Source organism: Halichoerus grypus, chromosome 4 (assembly GCF_964656455.1).
Source record: "Halichoerus grypus chromosome 4, mHalGry1.hap1.1, whole genome shotgun sequence".
NCBI lineage: Eukaryota > Metazoa > Chordata > Mammalia > Carnivora > Phocidae > Halichoerus > Halichoerus grypus.
Window position 1 is genome coordinate 167,169,601 of NC_135715.1, and position 15,866 is coordinate 167,185,466.

Here is a 15,866-nt window from a genome sequence, read left to right on the forward strand (position 1 = left end):
CAAGCAGACTCCATGCTGAGCACAGAACCTGACTTGGGGCTCAATCTCACTACCCTGAGATCATGACCTGAGCTGAAAATCAAGAGTCCAGACACTCAACCCACTGAGCCACCCAGGAACCCTTCCATTGTATTTCTATTATCACATTTCCATTATCCATTGATGGACATTTAGGTTGCTTCCATATCTTAGCTATTGTAAATAATGCTGCAATGAACATGGTGTGCAAATCTCTCTTGAAGATCCTGTTTCAATTCTTTTGGGTATATACCCTGAATTGGACTTCTCGATCAATGGTAATTCTATTTTTAAGTTTTTGAGAAAATATCTTATAGTTTTTCATAGTGGCTGCATAATTTTACAATCACAAAAACAGTGCACAATGGTTCCAATTTCTCCACATCCTTGCCACTTTGTTATTTTATATTTTTTGATAGTAGCCATCCTAATAAATATGGCCTCCTCTGTTCTCTTTCAGTTACCCTTTGGATGGAGTATCTTTTCCATCCCTTCACTTTCAGCCTATGTGTGCCTTTACATCTAAGGTGAGTCTCCTGTGGACAGCATAGACTTTGATCTTGTTTTTTAATCCATTCAGCCACTCTGTCTTTCAAATAGAGAATTTGATCCATTTACATCTAAAGTAATTACTGATAGGGAAAGACTGACTATTGCTGTTTTAATCATTTTCTTTGTGTCTTGTTATTTTCTCCCTGTTTTCTTCTCTTCCTGAATTCCTTTGTGCTTCGTCAAATTTTGCACCGATATGCTTTGATTCCTTTCTCATTTACTTTTGTGTATCTTCTCTTCTTTGGTTCCTGGTGTGTCTAAAGAAACTAATCCAATTGATGGTAGTCACTGGTCAGCAAACCCAGAGTTGAACCTTCTGAATGGGTGTCCTTCAATTTTACCTCTCTAATACTGTAGCAGTAGATAATAGACACAAAGAAACCCCAGAGAACAAGAAATCAGAATGTTCAGGCAAACTGAAAATTCACTAAACTGTCTTTTGTTAAAATGTATGAATTTAAAAAATACTACTTTTTTCATGATTTCTTCAGCAAGATATAAAATTATTCTCTCCTAATTTTTCTAAATCTAAACTTTATTTTGCTTTCTTTCCTATTTGAGTTCTGTTCTTAGAGACAAATTTACCAAACACATGATAGAATACAATACCTCAGATGCAAATCCCATGTATACTCAGAAATATTTGGACATTGAGTCCTGGAAACAATGGGTATGACATTTCATGCCCAAAACCTTATTTTTAAAATTCATTCAAAATACGTATTTGGTTCTCCCATGCATGAAGACCATTCAAGGTGATGGAGACACAGTGACAGAGAAGACAGAGGAGGTCCCTGTTTTCTCAGAGTGTACATTTTGGCATGAGATGGTTCAGATAAAAAATGACAAATAATCATAAAAAATAAACAAAATATAGTAAAAAAGGCTACACAGGTAATTAAAAGAGGTGACATGTTAGCTATGTTAGAGGATGACCAATTGGACTTCAGGGAAGTCCTATCTGATGACATCTGAATGAAAAGGAGCCAACACTGAGACTATTTAAGACAAGGAATTTCAGGCAAAGGAAATGCGACCACAATGTCCTCAGGCAGGGATGTGCTTGGTATATTTGAGTCATAGAAAGAAAATGGAACCTGATGGGCAAGGGCCAGCATGGTTTGAGTTGAGGTAAGAAAGTTAAGTATGGTTGGTGCAACAAATCCTGTGAATGAGCAGTGCTTTAGGAGAAAGGAGGTGGTAAGAGGAGGAGGTTGCAAAGATGCAAAAGCCAACTACAAGAACAAGATTGCCAAAAAGCACTCTTTTCCTGAAAGGAGTTGAAGAAGAGCTGACAGTGCATCCAGATCTCCCACTGGAACCCAGTGAAGGAGTGGAGCAGGCAGATGAACACAATGGGAAGAATTTCGGAGACCAGGGCCAGGACCAGAATCCATCTGTAGAGTTTCCAGAAAGAGAATTGCAAGCCTTTTATTAATCAACTCAAATGACTTTTAGTAAAGATAGCTTGCTTTGGGGAGGGGACAATTTATCAGAGCCAAAAGAGTATTCCTTTTCTCTTTTCCTCTTTGTTTCTGCTAGTCACCATTTATTTTTCTCCCTCCTGTTTCGGTCACATCTACACTCAATAAGGTCATTTATTTTCATTTCTTATAATTATTGGTGTCTAGCTCTTGCTAACCTCATTTACATTCAAATTATTTAGATGATACAGTTTTCATTGAACTTTCAAATGCCTCTGCTCTGTCCTAAACCTTGTTTAACAAAAGATAGTCATTAAAATCATCACTACAAATTAAACACCTATGGATTCATAGCAGCTTTTTGGCTTTTGTTCTGTTTTTCTTGGGGACAAACTCCACTGTTTCTTTTCTTTTCTTGATTCTCCAGTTGTATTTATTCTCTGGGGCATTTAATTTGTCAATCTCCCATTCTTTTTCTTACCAGCAAGCATTATGTCTCAAGTTGCCTATAGATCACTCTTGTCCATTTTAATTAATTAATTAATTAATTAATTAAAAAAATTTTTTTAAGTAGGCTTTACACCCAGTGTGGAGTCCAGTGAGGGGCTTGGATTTACAACCCTGAGATCATGACCTGAACCAAGATCAAGAGTCAGACACTTAACCAACTGAGCCACCTCTTCTTGTCCATTTTTAAATCAACACCAACAATTTCTAATAAATCCCAAAGCTGGCAACTTAACACATGTTACACATCTTATACATCTTCTTGTGTTTTACAGGATCCTCCATTCTCTTCCTCATCTCCTAATCCCATGTGCAGGTTAATTTGTTAGTCTTACTATTTATATAGTACACTGCTAAATCAGGATTCCTCTTTCTTACTCCATGTCTCAAATATCTCCCTTTCTCTCTGAAGGCAAGAAAAACTTCCTGAATCATTGAAGTCCTGATAACCTCGGTTTTAAACTAGGACTATTTCAATATCCTTCTCTCTAGCTTTTCCTCCAGAGAAAAATTGCTTGAATTGGTTGAGTTAACCCAAACATATGAGGATAGTATGCAAAACAAACAAAGTCTACAGGAATGCTTCTACAATAAGTTACTAAATAATATATTATCAGTTTTCTAATCATACAGAAACTCAAAAGAAGCACAAATCATTGGCAAGTGTCCAGTTTGGATGTCTGCAGTTGAACATTTGCTCCGCCCCATTCTCCTTTGCTTCTCCCATCTCTCCTCACTGCCTTGACTACCAACAACTCTTGGTTCAAGGCCATCTGCTTCACTCACATTCACAGATCCCCAGAGCCCTACTGTGACCTTTGTTTTAGCTGTCCCTTGTCCTCTTACCTCACACACTGACTTACCCACCACCCACTCAATTAGAAAACTCAGTTTTAGGTCTTATTTAAGCAAAAACAAAGTTAAACAGGCAAGGGAAACCTGATTCAAGGTTATTGAGTTTTCACTTAACTCTACTGAAACAAAAGACAGAAAAATTTTAAGAGCTGGGGTAATCGAGCAATAATAGGGAGGGAAGGTAGGAGAGATAGTAGGCCATATGTGTTTGCTAATTGGATTTATCCAAAGGGAAAGAAAACTTTCTCATATCTTCAAACAGCAGGTACTTTTATAAGTTAGAGCAAAGCATCCACCAACGTTAGGCTCCTACTCTCCCACAGAAATTGGGAGCTGGGATGCTAGCTTCCTTGGTGATTAGATTACATTTCAAAGAGACGCTTCTAGGTCTTCAAGAAGGACAGTCCTGTGTTGTAAAATTGGCTAGAGGTTTTTAAAAAGATTATCACAAAGGTGCAAAGAAAGAATCACAATTATAAGTTTTCTAAAGCAAATTCCCTATGAAAGGGAGGTCAGGACCTAGGAACAGGAAGAAGACTGTCTGAAGTTAGGCAAGGTAAGGAGAATTTTAAGGCAAACTTGGTCACTTCATTTTATCTGTCGCTGCACGCATGAATAAGTATCCATGAAGTTAGAGGCACTGGATGTTCCCAACCGACATGGCCTTATCTTTAATTATAGAAGTCTCCTAACTCAACTGTCATGTATTCTCTGGAGTGAGCTCATTCAGCTTCTAAACCATAACGACTGGGTGCTTCCCGTGTCACTACCTGGGTTCGGCTGAGCACTGGAAGTACACTCATTGCATTATAGTTCAATTCAATACAGTTGTCAAAGGAAAACAGTATTAATTACACTTTCAAGAAAACCTTCAAGTCTAGTTCAAAATTATCCTAATAGAAAATTGTCTTCTCTCCAATTCTATGAATTTCTAAATACTCCTGGAAGTTGTGTTGTTTTTTCCAAAATAAAACTTGACTTCGATTCCTCCCATTCTATGATACTAACATCTGAAAATTAGGTTAAAATGGAACATAGAGACATACGGTGTGAAATGCTCACAGATGTACAAGCGTAGATCCAGTTTGGTTCAATGTGGTGAAATAATGAATAATAACTTGTGCCAGGCTTTAGATATATGCATTGGTCATTCTCTCATGAACACAGACCTTTCCACTGACATCATCATCCAGCTGTCTGGGGCACAAATTTGGTTGGCGTACATCTGGTCACCCACCCAGCTGTTTGCACAACCACCCACAACTTTGCAGCCCAGCTCTCTGAAAAGGAACAGCTCCCTAATGGGATGACTCAGGAGTGCACTGACAGAAAATGGCCTTCTGGCTTCAGCTAGCACATGGAGGTGACTGTGTGCCGAAAGTCAAAGCCATCAAAACAAAGAACTCAAAAAGTTTTATTCCCGGATCTTATTCAGAAAAATGATACCTTGGTACTTACTATTCTCCAATGTAGGACATTGTCTCTTGACTTTGTCTTTCCACATTCACATCTGCTTGAGCAGCAGTGCTGTTCTTGTGCTGTTCTGCTGAAATTTTTCCTTTTGGTCAATTTCAACTGCACATTTTGCTCAGAAACATCACTCTTTTAAAACCTCCTTTGACTTCTCCTGAGGCTAAAGCAATCTTCTTTCCCACATCCCCACAGCACTTTGTATATATGCCCCTCCCGGCACTTACCTGGTTTACTCTACTGCTCTGATTACTTTTCTGTCCCTTCTGCTAGATTGTGGGTTCTCTCAAAGCTGGGGACATGTCTGGGGCACCTGGGTGGCTCATTCCATTAAGTATCTGCCTTCAGCTCAGGTCATGATCCCAGGGTCCTCTGTTCCTCCTTCTCTCTTCGCGCCTCCCCTGGCTTATGTGCTCTCTCTCTTGCACACTCTCCCTCTCAAATAAATAAAATCTTAAAAAAAAAAAAAAGCTGGGGACATGTTTTATTCATCTTTCACCTTTTCCTCCCACACATCTAAAACAGTATGTGTTACTAGGAAGTTTCTCTCTAAAGGAAGCTGCTGCCCATTGAGCATAGATGCTGGAAAATGTGCTTTGGCTTCCATAGTTGTTGTCCCATTTCTTCCAGACACCACCCCTGCAAGGTTTCCATTGCACATGAGGAAAGAGGCTCAGGGATGGTGAATACTTGCTGGGCAAAGTCAAGAAGAAAGTGGTGGCTTCAGACTTTAAACATATCATTGTTATTATATTCTATGATAAATAATGGGTGAATTTATACCAAAATACATAAACAAAAAAGTCATATTTTTAAATGTAATGCTTATTAGACATCTGCATAAACTGAAAAAAATCAGCAAGTTTTCTTTTCTATTAAATTTTCAATTTTTCTTCCATATATTCCTTCACTTTTGCTAATTACCGTTGCCTTGCTTCACAAAGACACTGATTTGCAGGATTTAAGGGAAAAAGATATTAGTTACAATGTTTGGTCTGATGCATTCCTTGATTTTCTTCACACCAATCTTGATTTAAAATAACTACTTGATTTCAAGGCTCAATTTTCTAAAACTGTACTAAGAGAGTTACACTTGTTCTGTAGAAATCCTTGTATATGAATGTATGTATATGTATTTCATGTGTGTGTGTTTATGTGTTGAAACACAAGTTGACCACATACCTCTTTCATTTTCAACTCCACTTAAGAGACTAACTCAATCTGACAGAGTATCATCAGTCTTCCAGAAGAAGGTAATATCCATGCAGATGAGCTTAACTGCTTTATATGTCATCATGCTCAGCATTTTATTTTAATAAGCTTCTTTAGATTTGTTTTGATACATAGGTGATAACAGAAGATATGAATTTAAATATTTATTTATGCTCAAAATAAAATTACACTTCACAGAGTTCTTCTCCTAAGTCTCTGTTTATAAAGTAAAATCTTGCTTTTCAACATCATGACTGTAAGGCTTCTGATTGAATAATTGAATTCCAAAATGAGGCAAGGCAGAGAAACAAATCATTCATGCTATTCCCATTTGAATATGGATAAGATATCATCCTGGGAAATACATATGCACATATATATGCATATATATATTTCCCATAACAAACCATCACAAATTTAGTGGTTTAAAATAATGCAAATCGATTATGTCATAGTTCTTTAGGTCAGAAGAATGGGTGGGCTCAGCTGGTTCCTCTGCTGTGTCTCTCACAAAATCAAAATAAAGTGCCTGTTAAATATTCTTCTTTATATATTCATTCAAGCTATTAAATTTACCCCATAGTCGCTAGGACTGGGGCTTACTGAATTCACCTGGTATCTCCAACACTATGTCCCCACCATCTGTGATGTGAGTTCTAATGACTCAATAAACAAAGTAGAGACAATGAGAATTAAGTAATGTTTTAAGTCTTCCAAATATATTTTATGCAATTGGTTATAGGCTGATGAATCAAGAAAAAAGGAGGAAATAATTTAAAACAACCAAAATAATGAAGGGTTAATGAGTTCTGAGTTGCATTTTATTAGCTGACCCAAGGCAACAAGGGAACTGTTGTAAATATTACTGAAATAATTTTATTTTTAAAATAGTTAGAATACCAGAGCAATTGAGCAAGTTGTAAGACTTTCCTAAGTATAATGCAATGAAGTTACTTTTGTTGTCATTAAAACAAAATACAGCAAACAAAAGCATTTACTTTTCTGTTAGCTTCTAGAACCTTTATCTATTTGAGACTTGTTTTTGAGTTACCAGTTTTTCACCGAAGTTTTCAAATCATGTCCAAATACCTTTACTTTCATTCAATTCAAGAAATATGTATTGTATGTTACTGAGTACCGTGAACTCTACTGAGTTTAGGAAATTAAGGTTAACACATACAAACACAGATCCTGTTGCATTCAGAACTTCCTGGCTAGCAGAGAAGAAAAACATTAAACGTGAACTTATTTTATGAGGGAGAGAAAATATAAGAAATGGTTAGGTTAGGTTGACCTGGCTCAAAAATCTGCAATCAGAAAAGATTAATGTGGAAATTTCAGCTAATTTATTTTCATAAAGTTTTTTTATATTAATTTATATTTTATATTCATCACCCTCAACATATTGTTTAAAAAGGAAGCTGCATAGTGAAAAGTTAACCTTACCTAAAGAGAGCTCTGACCCTTGCCCTCAGCTACTGGGAGGTGATCTCTAGCCCTTAGAATATCATGTTTGACAGGAATAGATAGAATGCTAAAATAATGCTAATAATAAAAAGCATTATTTTAGCATTAAAAAAAGCATAGGTGGAAGGAATCTTTAGTTCATCTAGTAGATTTTAAATTTTATGATTTTATTGCATCAGAAAGTAAGTGTACATTTTAGCTATTATTAAGAATTTTATGAAGAATAGATTCTATAAATTAAAAATTGCTATTAATGATAGAAACCATCAGAAAAAACAACAAATTTTCTGATTGTTTGGATATTACCAAAGTAGTGCCTGCATCAGTGTACTTTCTAACAAACATGTGACAAAAAAAACAATAAAGATCATATCCCTATTTAGAATTTAAAGTAACAGAGAACCAAGCCCCCAGCCTACATAAAATGGCTGTAAGATCTGCCGTGATGACCATACGCAACAAATGCAACTACTCCAGGCTTCCAAAATGTTTCCCTCAGCAAACTGGGTATGAGATGTTGATTTCCATCTTTTTGTATTCAGCACAGCTGTGGGTATCTGGGAAATAGCAGTTTGGAGAAAAAGCCCCTTTTATAGCAATCTGCAGTGTGGAGGCTGATTTGGGGCAAAAACAATGAGGTAAGGTCATCCCCAGTAAAAAATTAGAACCTCAGTTCCTCATTGTCCATTGCTATCATGCATGATCAGTCAAGAAGTCATGCAATTTAACCTGTTTGCTATGGGCACTCAACAATGGAGTAAAAACTGGAATGAAAAACTGTTTTCCTAATTTCCAATATATGGTTATAGTCATAAAATGCATTTGGGTTTGTTAATCAAAAAGAGGTTGCAAAGGGTGGATTTGTTCTTGGACATTAGAGATAACATCAGAGAAAACCAAGAGAGGAGGAAAGAATGTGATAAATGAATAGATAATTTTAAACATTTTGTAAAAACAAAGGTGTTTTAAGGGGTAAGAGTTTGTGAGACCTTACCTGAAGCAAAGGAAAATTAGCCCAGACAGGACAACAAGGGTTATATTTGTAAATTGGGGAACATCCTTTTGAATAGACTTGGGGTGGGGAGTGATACAAGAAGAAGAAATCTAACATAAAGGACGTTGCTGACCAATTGCCCTCCCAAGGAGACATCATCTTCCAGAGGTGGTATTAATATGAATTTCCAAGGTACATATTCAATTTTAGCAACATTGCTTAAAATACTGAGACTGAAAGACCTAACAGATAGCAAGTAGGACTTTCCATCTCTGATTTAAGGCATAACATTCACTGTGCACACACATGGAATTAAAAAATAGAAACACAAATGATAAACATTAAGGACAAGGAAAAGTAATAGATAGTACAGGGAGACACTGAAGTCGAGGGTGGCAACAAAGGGCACATCTTTGTATTAGTGTCAATTCATCTTTGTCCCCCCCATGCTCCTCTGGGGTAAGGGCCATGGATTAATCATCAGACATTCACAATAAATATCGTGTCCAGGAGCTCAGTAAATGTGTCATTTTGAAAATGAGGAGACCCAGAAAAAAGTATTTTAAGTGTGGGAAATCCATTAATCAGTTGTTTAACTACATTCTGGACCAAATTCTACTGGTGCATCAGCAAGGCCTATTGAGTTCATTTGTTCCACAAATCTGTGTCAAAATGTTCTCTTTGGGCACCATGGCAGAAGGTGGATGGTCAATGCCAAAGTTACAGCCATCAGCTAGCTTAGGAGGAATGATACCTTCTCAAGTATTTGTGATACAAGTAAGTATATAACAACTGTGTGTGGTCCCAAAGGCAATAGACCTACAAACAGAATGCCATTAGTAATATGTCACCAATCTGTTGAGTAATGGTGTTCTGTGATGTACTAGAAATGGTGTTCTGTGATGTACTAGAAATGGTGTTCTGTGATGTACTAGAAAATGAAGAAAAAGAACTAGAGAATTTTGCAAGCATTGTTTTCACTTGAGATTTCTTTAGGCGTTCAGATAGCTCTAGGCCACGTTAGTCAATATAAAGAAAATGCACTCAAGTTTTGTGTGCAAGACAACCACAGGTTATTGAGGGCTTTTATGTCTTGCAGATTTTACTCATTCAGTAAATGAACTACCTAGAAGTTACATCTTGGAACACACTATATGTTTGAATGTCCTTCTAAAACTGTAGAAACCACATTCTCTTTTAGTGTAGACAGAAAAATTTGCAAGCTCATATGGCTCTCATGTCCATTCAATTGGTCCAAATACATTGCAAGTACAAGTAACTCAAAAACCTCTCTCTCATAGAAAACAGCCAACTTAACCATATGAGTAATGAAAGTGACCAATTTGCATCTTTTCCTTATCAAGAGTTCTGACCTGTTGGCTGAGAACTGTCAAGTTGAAATATATAATGACTCATAGTTATAGCCAGACAGACATCATCTAACATTCGATGAGCATCTGCTAGGTGCCAGTCACAGGGAGCAAGTTATGAAGAATCAGTTCTTGCTCTGTCCAAAATCTAGACTAGGAGTCCCATATAACTTATTTACAAATGTTCAAAATAAAAGGTACGTTCTTTTTAATTTTAAATTAAATTTTGTAAGTTTTAAATTCAAAACTATATCTCTTGTGGTGATTCAAAACTTGTTACACTTGGTCAAATCATCAAACTTATAAATGATTTTATACCTACCAAACACTTATGCAAAATATATTTAATAAAAGAACATCAGAGATTCTACATTAAAGTAAGCTTCACACTTGTAACCACTACCTTTCAACATTGTACTGGAGTCTTACCAATACTGTAAGACTAGAGGGAAAAAAGTAAGCAATATACATATTAGGAGGAAAGAGATACCTTTTTTCACTTTTTTTTTTCTTACAGACAAATGCTGGGTGTCACATCAATAAGGTACAAAAACAAAGAGAATTCTATGCTGGTTATAAATAATTAATATATAAAACAGAAATGATATCGGAGGGGGAGACGAACCATGAGAGACTATGGACCCTGAGAAACAAACTGAGGGTTCTAGAGGGGAGGGGGGTGGGGGGATGGGTTAGTCTGGTGATGGGTATTAAAGAGGGCACGTACTGCATGGAGCACTGGGTGTTATACGCAAACAATGAATCATGGAACACTACATCAAAAACTAATGCTGTAATGTATGGTGATTAACATAACATAATAAAAAAAACAGAAATGATAAAGATAGTGATTAATGATGAGTAATATTTTCTTTAATTAGGCACTGATTAGTTTAAATGATTTTGGTGGGTAGTTTCAGGTAATCCCGAACAACACTCCGATGAGTTTTTCTCTTACCATTATCACTTTATAGAAGAAGAACTAATCAAGATGTTAAATAACATACTGATTCACTGCTGGTTTGTTAGCATAACAACACTCAAATTCAATTGTCTGACATTATAGGCCATAGCTTTGGTCATTGTGTTTGTTGTATTCCTTCCCCTGAAAGCTTTGATTTTCTTTATTTTGACCCAAAACCCCATCAGCCAATAGTACAATTGTTAAGCCCAGCCCTGCTCAGAATGTCAAAGTACCAAAGTGGCATTTGTGAATATTGTGGAGAGCTGCTTTACTAGAAACACAAAATTATTGCTCTCATGTGTCTTTATCCATGAAATCTCTATTATCTGTACTTAAAGACTGAAAACAATTAGAAGCTAACATTTCAAATGGAATTAAAAGGATAAATTTCTTCTAAATAGATGAAGTACAAACCTTCTCCTCAAAAATTATCTACCACACCAAATGTAGACAACTAATTGTCACAGGCTATATAAAACTGTTTCTAATGGACCATGAATCCTATAAAATTTTAGTCTCCATGTTTTTCTAAAAGAACTAATTTAGTTAACCATCCTTTTCTTTTCCCATGAAACTCTTCTTAAATAATTTCTTACACATGTGGTTTCAGCTTCTACCATTGACTTTAAATGTAAAATCCATACCCCAAGTCCAATCTTCTTTCTAAAATTCTGTATCAATACATCCAACTCCTTTTGGACTTCTTTATCTAGACCACTCAAACACCTTATCTAAATCGAACACAGTTTCTTTCTCTTCATCCATCCTCACCTCACTCTTTCCTGAATTATTTTTTTAAGATTTATTTGTTTATTTTAGAGAGAGAGTGTGTGTGTGTGAGCATGGGGGGGGGGGGCAGCGGGAGGGAAGGGAAGGAGGGACAGAGGGAGAGGGAGAGAGAGAATCCCAAGCAGACTCCTCGCTGAGTGAGGAGCCTCACACAGGGCTCCATCCCAGGATCCTGAGATCATGACCTGAGCCAAAATCAAGAGTCAGATGCTTAACCGACTGAGCCACCCAGGAGCCCCGTTCCTAAATTATTATATCTATCTTGTGACAATACCCACCATTGACTACACATTAAGCATTTGTTTCTTCTCAAGCATGGATCACCTTTTTTGGAATTTTTAAAATAGTGTGTGTTCTATCAATTTTGAGGCTATTTAATTAGCACCATTAACTATGTACTATAATAAACTGAGTTAATTTTTTGAAAATACTACCATACTTATGCTAATAAAAACAGAAACTAAATCTTGAGTATAAAGAATACCCCTGTATTATTCAAAAGGTATAATACCTCCAAATAAATCAATGAAATTTCAGAATAACCGTGACTTAAAATTGTAGCCTGAGAATTATGGAGTTGAAGAAAGATTAGTGCAATAACAATTAAAATGAAGACACTGAAGGTCAGAAAAAGTGTTAATATGTAAACATCAATTTAATTTAGCATCTAGATTTTTTTGAAGCACCAAACACTTGATTACATTTGTATGTCATCATAAATTATCATTTTACATAATTTGCAAGCTACAACCATAAATATACAACAGTTTGAAGTCATTTTTATAAATATAATCATTTACAACTATAGTTCTGTTATTTAAAGCTAGAAGCAAATTGTGGTTATCAATACAAAACATTGTACATATAATCCTGTAGTGATTTCTCTCTTTGCTCAACAAAATAGCAATTCTCCACTATCTTAGAAAAGGTAAGTTGGAACATTTTTGATAAAGAACAGACAAAGCAATAGTTCACTTGTGCCACTTATAGCAAGAAATGTGTTTAAGCATGTTATGTAAGTTTCCCATGAAATAGAAAGAAAGGCTTTAAAGACCTAAAGGCTTTTAGTACCTAAAGGTACTAAATTTAGTACCGAAATCTTTATAGATAGATTTCCCTGCACTCATATTCCTCCTACTAACTCAGTGGCAAAATTCAGACTAAATTAATTAATTATGGGATTAATTTTACATTCAAAAATCTGTTGCTCATATAGTTGGCCAATACATGAAACAAGTGACTTGGCTTTGGAATCAGTCTATTTTAAACCTCTGACCATATTGGTTAAAACCAAAGAACTCAGAGATCCTTTGCTTTAGTAGAAATAGCTTATTTCGACTGACAGATAGTTTAAAAGGGGAGTCCTATTTTGGAATAACTGAACTTTCATCACCTGAAAGCCAAGTATACAGTATTATTTTAAATTACACCCATATATGAATCCATGATTTATCCAACTTAGACTTTCATTGGATGGTCTCAGCGCGCCCCCTATGGTACCGTGGTTAAAATATGAACTAAAATGAAATAATAGAATTAACTTTCTCTAGCATTACTTTCTACACACTTCCTTTCACTCAACGAAAAAGATGAGTGCAAACCTTACATTTTATTTGGTTCAATAGATTTGTGGATGAACAGTTATTTTCAAATTGGAGAGGCACCATTGTGAAATAATCCCACATTCATTGTCTAAACTGACATGTTTTTACTATGAAATCAATATTCTCCACTACCATCACTAACAATTTTTTCTCCCTGTTCTCCCTCCCTCTATGTGTGCGTGTGCGTGTGTGTGTGTGTGTGCGCGCGCGCGGGTGCATGCATGCGTGAGTGTGTGTGTGTGTCTGGATGTGTTAGCGTGAGCCCGTGCGCCTCGGTCTCCGTCTCCCTAACGCCGAGTCCGGAGGCTCCGGGAAGCAGGTGTCGTGGGGCACCTGCTCTTACCTGGGCTCCGGCGAGAAGGCAACTGCCGAGCAGCAGCCACCCCCAGATGTAGGGCGATGCTCCCGGGCCGGCCATGCCGGGACCAGCCCGAGCGAGAAGCAGGGACGCTCTCCCGGAGCCCGGAGAGGCTCCCCACTCGCAATTTGGCCGGTGCGGGGCAAACCTGTGGCCGGGAGCGCTGGCAGCTGGGATCGGAGCGCGTGTCGGATCTCGGTCCCGCGCGCCGAGGCCCGCGCCTTGGTCGGGTCTCCCGGGGAAGACCCGCTCGGCTCCCCTCCTTGACTCGCGGACCCGCAAGGCCCGCGTGGGAGGAGGGGGCGGGCGGACGCTGCGGATCCCCGCGCGCCCCTCATGGCTGCAGGAGGGGCGGGAGGTGCTCGCTCTCAGAGTCACTGTGTCCCTCAGCCCAGGGGACCCAAGGGCAACGGATCCAGAGCTCTGCTGCCGCCTCCCCCAGGTCAGGCTATCTTTACTTCCATACACCCTGTACTGGGTTCCAACCCCCTGTCTCTAGGGGCGCCCTGGGTCCTCAGGGAGTGGTCTGGAAGTTCCCTGCTGTCCAGCAGCGTACTGACTACCAGTCACGGGAGGCTCTGGATAGTGGGGCTGAAGGCTTCGGAAGCCAGGCCTGTGCTGTGCAGTGTGTGGAGCAGTCTCCACAACCCTCTCAAGTTCTCTGATTGCCTCCATAGAGAAATAGATCAGCACTTCAGTATTTGTAGAGAGATGTCAATTTGTGGCCTAAAATAATACTGAACTTGTGATGTAGAAATTTAAGTTCTCGCATAAATTGAAGAATAAATTTTAGCTAGATATGAAAATATGAATTTTCATCATGGTGGATGATACTTCAGTTACTTAATGAAATTTAAGAACAAGATGCTGTTGGGGCGCCTGGGTGGCTCAGTTGTTGGGCATCTGCCTCAGCTCAGGTCATGATACCAGGGTCCTGGAATCCAGCCCTGCATCAGGCTCCCTGCTTGGCAGGAAGCCTGCTTCTCTGTCTCCCACTCCCCCCGCTTGTGTTCCCTCTCTCGCTATCTCTATCTCTGTCAAATAAATAAATAAAAACTTAAAAAAAAAAAAAAAAAGAACAAGTTGCTGTTGTCCTTATTGCAACATTTCACTGTGTGAGTCATATTTAAAGTATTTATCCTCCTAAAGCAAGCTATACAAAAAGCCTCAGGTACACTTATTAAAATCATGCAGTATATACATGGGAATCGATGAATTATCCCCAATTTATGAAGTTATTGAAAGAATAGAAGATGAGTTATTTAATGCTCCTATATTCTTTACCAGTGCTCATTGGTTAAGTTTAGAAGAGTTTTACAAAATTTGTTTGAAACAAAAAGAATACTTGACAAATATTCAAAGGCCAGAAACATGGTGATGTAATTTATGTTCTCTCCCTGCTACCACACTACATATGAACCAACTAAATTTGAAGCTCCCGGGAAAGGAAAAGTTTGACTTAGTAGAGAGGCCCAAAAATTTATATTGAATTTTAAACAGCTTAATACAAATCAGTAAAACTAATTTTAAACATCTTCTAACATCAAAATGCAGAAGATCTTAATTTTAATCAACAGTATTATGTAAACCTGCTGTAAAATCTACAAGATAAATTTGAAGATTGCTTTGTTATATATAAATTTAGAGTTGCTTTTCAATTTATTCAATATTGCTTGATTTTAATATTAATAATATCATGTATACCCAAGAGTTAGGGAATTTACTTAATATGCACAAATTATAATGTATTTCTGATGCAAATGTAGTATCTAAATTGAGATGTGCTGTAAGAATTACATACCAACTTTCAAAGGCAATATGAAAACAAAAAGAATATACAATATCTCATTAGTATATTTTATATCATTATTTTTGGTATACATTGGATTAAATTAAATATATTCTTAAAATAATGTCACTTTCTCTTCATTACTTTTCAAAATTCCATATATAGATCATATGCTTCTTTTGGTCAAAACTGTTCTAGAATAAAACTTAAGTTACCATATACCCTTCTCAAAGTATGTCCCCTCTCACCACTTCTTTCAACATTTTACTGGAAGTCCCATTTAATATAATAAGGCAAGAAAAGAAAATTAAAACTTTACAGATTAGAAAGGAAAAAGTAGAACTGTCTTTGTTTGCAGATGAAATGATTATGTATGTAGAAAATTAAAAAATACCTCCTCGAACTATTAAGTGATTATAGCAGAGTTGCAGGTTATACAGTTAATACACAAAAGTCAATCACTTTCCTATATATTAGCAATGAAAATGTGGAA

The 15,866-nt window shown here is 37.1% G+C and overlaps 1 long non-coding RNA gene across 1 annotated transcript in view; it reads right to left on the reverse strand.

Moving 5' to 3' along the window:
• LOC144381521 (uncharacterized) overlaps positions 1-13,674 on the reverse strand; it is a 50,555-nt gene extending 36,881 nt beyond the window's left edge. Inside the window, exon 1 of the long non-coding RNA XR_013446788.1 lies at positions 13,570-13,674. This is a non-coding gene — a long non-coding RNA (uncharacterized LOC144381521). The remainder of the gene's footprint in view (positions 1-13,569) is intronic.
• Positions 13,675-15,866: the final 2,192 nt, after the last annotated feature.